The sequence below is a fragment of the Penaeus japonicus genome, unplaced genomic scaffold (assembly GCF_977035675.1).
Source record: "Penaeus japonicus unplaced genomic scaffold, GWHDUDI00000001_assembly GWHDUDI00000012, whole genome shotgun sequence".
Lineage (NCBI taxonomy): Eukaryota > Metazoa > Arthropoda > Malacostraca > Decapoda > Penaeidae > Penaeus > Penaeus japonicus.
The window spans coordinates 16,331,661-16,339,160 of NW_028234414.1; the positions used below are offsets into that span (position 1 = coordinate 16,331,661).

General features: G+C 33.4%; 1 protein-coding gene across 2 annotated transcripts in view; it reads right to left on the minus strand.

Moving 5' to 3' along the window:
* LOC122250235 (uncharacterized) overlaps nt 1–7,500 on the minus strand; it is a 346,581-nt gene that overhangs the window by 338,614 nt on the left and 467 nt on the right. For both annotated transcript variants that reach the window (XM_086542500.1, XM_086542496.1), the window contains exon 1: nt 6,818–7,500. This exon is cut by the window's right edge and continues 467 nt beyond it. The gene's annotated coding sequence lies outside the window, so the exon portion shown is untranslated. The remainder of the gene's footprint in view (nt 1–6,817) is intronic.

Below are 7,500 nucleotides of genomic sequence, written 5' to 3' on the forward strand. Positions count from 1 at the left end.
TGTGTGAAAGATGGTAGAATGCAGTAACGCTTTAAATATAGAAATACAAATTTTACCTCCCTGACCGAGACTCGAACCCGACCCGTCAGATTGACAGACCCGGCCCTGAATCCAATAGACCACATGACCCACTAAAAGAATTGTCTAACCAGACGTCTTACAACCGTCATGGAATTTACCTATGTGCTCATAGCAGAGCAGTGATAGCGAGGTTTTACATACAATTCCCGTGGGCACCCGGCAGCAATGAATCAGAAATTCAAGTCCCAAGTATATTCAAGTATATTCATATATATATATATATATATATATATATATATATATATATATATATATATATATATACATTGATAGATATAGATATAGATATATATACATATTTCTCCTTTTCCCTCTTTTCCAAAAGATTTTTGAACATGTACACACATACTAAAACCAACAACAACAACAACAAAAGGTGCACACAAAATGATGACGTCACTCTTCTTACTCCTCCTGACAGTCCGACTGGAAATGTCAGAATATGAGGACTAATTATGAGAATGAATATATTTCTCATTCCCTTTTCTCCAACACTGCCACGCAAATGCAATCAGCCATAAGAAGGATAATTATTGTATAGTTATTACAGAAATGATCCGATTATCAGTGCTCTTGAAAGCAACTTGTTAGTTAAAGGAAAAGGTGGGGTTCAATTACGTGTAGAGGACTTTTGAAATGATAAGTAATAATGACTATGACAATGGCGATGATAATGATATTGAAATATCTATGATTATAATTATAATAATAACGATGGTGATAACGATAATGAAAGGAATAACAAAAATTATCATAATAATAACTATGATAATGATGAGGATGATAATAATAAAGATGACAAAAATGAGAATGTTAATAAATTTAATTGTAATGATAGTAATAATGATAATAATAATGATAATGATGATGATGTTCATGATGATAATAATGATGATAACAGTAACAATAATAATAATTGTTATGAGAACAATAATGATAATAATAACGGAAAAATAATGATAATTATAAAAATGAGGAGGAGGATAATAATTATTTTTATTATAATGATAACCATAATAATGATGATAATAGCAAAATCAACAATAATGATAGTAATGATAATGAAGAGGATAATGAAAATAATAACAATAATATCTACTACTAATGATAATAATATTGATAATGATAATCGTTACTATAATTATCCTTATCCTTATTATTACAATCAATATAATTATTATGATATTAATGATAATGATGATAATGACGATGAAGACGATGATGAAAATAATGAAAAAAAATGGACGAAGATAATATTGGTAACCATGATAATGATAATGATAAGAATAAAAATAAGAATAATAACTACAGTAATAAAGATGATAATCTAGATTATCACGATTATAATAATAATGATAAAATCCTAATGATGATAATCATAAAGATGATAGTAATGATGATAGATAACGATAATGATACTGATAATAATGATGATGATAATGATGATAATAAGGATAATAATCATAATGATAAGGATAATAAAGATGGTAATGATATTGAAAATAGAACAACAGTACTACTAATAATAACAACGATAATAATAATAACGATAATGATAGTTATGAAAATAATAAGACAAATGATGATGGAAATAATAATGATAACAATGATGATAATACTTATGACGATAATAACAATAATGATGATGATCATCATCATCATGCTAATAATGATGACAATAATAATAATGATGGTAATAACGAAAATGATGGCAATGATGATAGGTAATATCAAAGATGATAATAACATTAACAATGATAATGATAATAATGATGATAGGTAATATTATTGATAATAATAGCATCAACAATGACAATGATAATGATAGAGAATACAACGATGATAATAGGAATAAATACAAGCCATTGCCAACCATAAAAAATAAATAAATAAATAAAATAGAGAAACATATATTACCGGGAAGACTCTAATCCATTTTTTGTGTCCGAATACCCAATCCATTTCGTATCCATCACCAGACGTATCCAAATATTTCGTATCTTGTGTCCAAATTTTAAACCCCCCCCCCCCCCCCCGCCCCCAAATAGACTGAAGTGGGACAGCATTAGACACATCAGAATAACAACCAAAATGTTCTTTATTTTCCTCCCTTCTATTGTCCTTCTTCATGAAAAGCTTATATTGGGGACCGAGTCGACAGCTCCCAGACACGCTACCATTAGGCATTGTTTTCAAAAGCTATTCTGTACACGGGCCGATGGGGGAGACTGAGTCCAGTTCCTTCGATTTGCGAATCTAGGGAATTTGGAAATGGAAATATTCATGAAGATTCATTATGATTGATCTATATGGTTATATATTGCTGTTATACAGAGGCTGCTTAGATATGGAGTTAGGTAGATAGATAGGTGATATTGATGGATAGAGAGAGAGAAAGAGGTAGAGAGAGAAATTAACAGATAGATATAGATAGATAGGTTGATAGAGAGATAAATATATATATATATATATATATATATATGTATATATATATATATATTAATATATATATATATACATATATATATGTGTGTGTGTGTGTGTGTGTGTGTGTGTGTAAATAGATACACATACACAAGGAAACTCATATGCATACACATTTATATACTCATATATAGATAGGCAAATATTGATATATATATCCTATATACATCATGAAAGTATTTTTTGTACATGAATGTAAAATTGATATTTTTTCAACGTGATACTAAAAAAAAAGAAAAAAAAATGATTGGTCCTCGCTATGCAGAGCGTCCGTCACTGAAATCACGGCGCAATCAGGACCACTTGTATCGAATCTCGCGACTAATGATGATGAAGCTCAGCTCCACTTTGCAATCCGACGACCGAAAGACCCGCTTTTTACGTGTGATGAACTCAATGAAATGAGGAAGTTTTGTAGTGGACGTTATGTTCATTAATGTCAGATTTCTGTTCTGTTGCCGTAATCGGGTGGTTATAATTAGATGATGTTTCTAGATCTGAAGTTGTATTTCATATTGACTATAGTATTGCTCGCATTAAGATGAAAAGAGGTAGCATATAAAAGGAATGCTAGGAACGCAATGCTAAATCCCAAGTCCTCCTAATGGATAGGTGTTTGTTAAATGTGGGTTTTGTTACCGTAGACTCAAAACTAATATATTTTACCCACCTCTTCATCTATGAGAGCTGTTTAGTGAATGACAAGATTTAGCCTTTGCGTAACTTTCCCTTGTAGGATATTAATAACATAGCACATAGTGTTGATAAGAGGTATTTGGTGGTTTTTCTTCTCTTTTTTTACCTTATCAATTAAATAAAAAAAGAATTCCGTCATTTCTTAGAAGAAAATATTAGCAAAGTCAAATACTTCTTACGAGGTTACCACCTGCAGTAGCGGCTGTTGTGCGCCAGGTAGATAGTCCTTCGATTCCAAAGGCCAAAGGTGACACACTTCGATTAGATATTCTGCAGCGACACTCGCTTTCGTTACCTTCTCTTTCATATCATTTTTGTCTCTCTTTCACTAACTACGGAGTAAAGAAGACCTTCCAGAATGATTGTATCAACAATGTTGATTTCTATCTAATCATTAAATCAATTCATTTATTTATCTAAGAAAGAAAGGAGGGGGATCCGACCGACACTGAACGTGAGAAAACTCCCTTTTGAAAAACGTGTCGCCTGGCCGTATACCGTTGGTGTCAGCGCGGCCAACCCGACAGCACTTGTTGTAAGGGTCGTTTTCCTTTACCTCGACGCTGCGGGGGCAATATAAGGGTCGCGGCCATAATGGTGTTTGTGGTGGGACGCAAGAAGCCTTTGTGTGACCTTGAGAATGGTGACACAGGTATATACTTCTTTTTTTTTCATTGGTATTTTTCCATCTTATTCATTATACTTCTTTTTTTTTCTTTCTTTTTTTTCTTTCTTTCTTTTTTTTTCTTTCCTTTCTAGTATATCACGAGTTTTTCATTCGCGTGATAATAATCAGTTTTCTTTCTTTCTTCTTTCTCTCTATTGTCTTTAACGCGTTTTTCATGCTTGTGTTGCATTGTTTGTGCAATATTTTGTTTCTCTTTTTAGGTTTTGTTTTTGTTTCTTTATTTCACCGGCTATCCGTCTGTGAGAGAGTTTAGACGGCCTTGTGTCGGCTGGCTCTCAGACTTTCCAAAGAATTAAATCTAATCAGAGGCCGAATAACTTTGCTAATGGAGCCAAGAAATATGACAACTCTGCGGGCATGTTAGTCATGTTTCATCAACATTACAGCTATTATCGTTATTATTGTCGTTAGTATAACAGTTAGTGTTACTATTTCCTATATCGTCTACTATTGTTTTTCATCTTCATTATCATTGTCACTATTATCTTCACTACTGATACAGATGTTACTGATACCAACCAAGACCATTGTCATCAATAACAGCAATGAAGTTTTGATATCAACTTTATGGTCCGTATCAATACCTGCATCACTCTTGATAACTATATCAACGTTTGTCTTAGTATTGCCACTGCTCAATGTGTTGCTATCTGATTACTTTATTGTTAGTGCTGTTGCCATCCTTACCAGTTCATTTGAGCTTTCATTATTATAGTCACTAAACTATCCTTGTTTCAGCGTCATTGTTATTTTCGCTCATTTTGAAAAGTTTTTTTTTCACCCTCTTAAATACAGACAAAACTTTCAACAACAAACAATTTGCGTTTTCACTGCGTTTCATTATCGGTTATAAATTCAAAGCTTTTGCGATTGTCGAGAGACCCAAATGACCTTTTAAAAATCTATATATAAAATAATAAATATTCATATATTATCAAGCTATAATGTAATGTTCAGCATCAGTGATTCTTGCAGTTGTGAATTTCACGAGGTATTTCGTATCAATGAAAAAAACTTTTGACGGTAATTATTTTCATTATAATTAACAGAGTCCATAATTATTAGTGGTCTGTGAAATTTGAATAATTTTTTTTTCCAATAGTTATAGATTTGCTTTGAAATTTATTTACATCATACATTATTGGTGGTGTTGATAATGATGATTCTTATCATTATCATTATCATTATTATTATCATTATTAATATTATCATAGTTATTATTGTTAGCATTATTATTGTAATTATAATTGTTATTTTTACTATTATTATTATCATTATATTTATTATCATTAAAAGTATTAGCTTTGTTATCATCATCATTATCATTTTCATTATCTTTATTATCATTTCTATTTTTGTTTGTCTTCAGCTTTTGCGTCTTAAAATTATCAAAATTACAGTATCATCAAAAATATCAAAATTATCATTCTTGTTACTATCATGATCATTATCATGATCATTGTTATCAGTCATTATTACTATCATTATCATCATCCTTATTAACATTTATTTTTACCATCACTACTACAATTATCATTAATATTATCATTGCTATTATTATTACTTTTATTATCTTTATCATTACTATTTTCATTATTATCATTGTTATTGTTACTATGATATGATATTTTTTAGTATCAGTGTTAGTATTACTAGTATTACATTATTGTTATTGTCATCATTAGCATCATTATTGTTAACACAACTATCATTACTATCATTATTTTTACCATTACCCTTATAATTTTTGTTATCACCATTGTTTTATAATGATGATCTTAATGAGTATCATTATCATGTTTATGAATACTATATATATGTGTGTGTGTGTGTGTGTGTGTGTGTGTGTGTGTGTGTGTGTGTGTGTGTGTGTGTGTGTGTGTGTGTGTGTGTGTGTGTGTGTGTGTGTGTGTGTGTGTGTGTGTGTGTGTGTGTGTGTGTGTGTGTGTGTGTGTGTGTGTGTGTGTGTGTGTGTGTGTGTGTGTGTGTGTGTGTGTGTGTGTGTGTGTGTGTGTGTGTGTGTGTGTGTGTGTGTGTGTGTGTAAGTGTGTGTGTCAGTGTGCCTGTGTGTATGTGTGTTTGTGTGTATTTACATATAATTTCGATACGTGTCTTAGGTCATGATATCTTATAACTTACATTTTTTTTTGCCCTTTTCTCTTACTGAACCCGAGTCTCATTCTGCAAACTGCACTGCAATTGCTCTCGTAGGAAAGGTCCTTCTCGCTCTGTATTGATTCCAGAACAGTGTCTATTAGTTCAACTAGATCGTAATTCAACTCTGCTTTTACCCTTTTCTATTTCCTTGAGTCATTTCATTATCTTTCCTTCTCTTCTCTTGTTTTCTCTTCATTTCTCTACTGTTCTACTTACTTTTTTTCGTTTGTTTTTTTCTTTTTTCCTCTTTCTTTATTTCTCTATTCTTCTTTCTCTCTGCCTGTCTATCTGTCTGTCTGTGAGTTCGTTTGTCTGTGTGACTGTCTCTCTCTGTCTCTCTGTCTTTCTCTTTATCTCTGTCTTTCTCTCTTTCACCCTCTATTTTTCCCTCGTTCTCTTTTATTCTCTCCTTCCTCCTTTTCCTGCTTCTATCTCTCCCTCCCCCTTCTCTGCCCCCTCCCCCCACCCCACCCACCTCTCCCCTATGCCTCCCTTCCTCTCCCTTCTCATTTCTTTTCTTCCTCTTTCCCTCTCCTCCTCGTCTCCTTCCTTCCCTCTCTTTCTCCCTTCTTGCTTTTTCCTCTCTCCTTCCCCCTTATCCCCCACCCACCCCCACCGCCCACCCGCCCGCCCGCCCATGGCCTCGTCCCAGCCGCCCGCACTCCAGGGTGTAACAGGTGCTTGTGTGTCCCTCCCGCCCCTCTCACTTACCTGCTGTTCGAGTTAGTTCCTCGGTTTAGAGTCCTTGGTTTCTCCCATCTGCCTCTTTCTCTCTCTCTCTCTCTTCTTCTCTTTCTCTCTCTCTCTACGGCTGCTCTGTTGCTCTCTGCTATGTCACTCGTTGGTCTTCTGTTTGCTTCATGTTTGTTTTGTTTGTTCTTTTTTATTTGTTTTATATATGTATATATATTTTTTTATTTGGTTCTGGATTTTGATACGTGCGTGGTGTGTGTGTATTTTTTCTTTTCTTTTCTCTCTCTCTCTTAAACTCTTTTTTCTTTCTCTTTTTTATTATCTCTCTATTTTTTCTGTCGTTTTTTTTCTGTTTAGATGAACTCACGATAACTTACAATACCCATTTTATTTTCTTCTTTTTAATTAACTCTCTTTCTTTCAACGTATATCTTTCTGTATTCTCTTCCCTCTCTCACGTGGAAGAATCACATTGCAGGTCGCCCGGCTTGACAACGGTAAACAAAGCAGTCTCGACCATCTTGAACGTCAAAACTTCTTGTCCGGGAATTAAAAATAAAAAAAACATGAATTACAAATATAAAAACCCAAGCTCTCCGACACTCCGAGTAGAGAAGACAACGTCGACAACAAAAGCTTCCACGACACGACGGCTCCGAGGAGAGAGAGAGCGCTTTCCGACGAGTGTCTGCGAGGGAGGT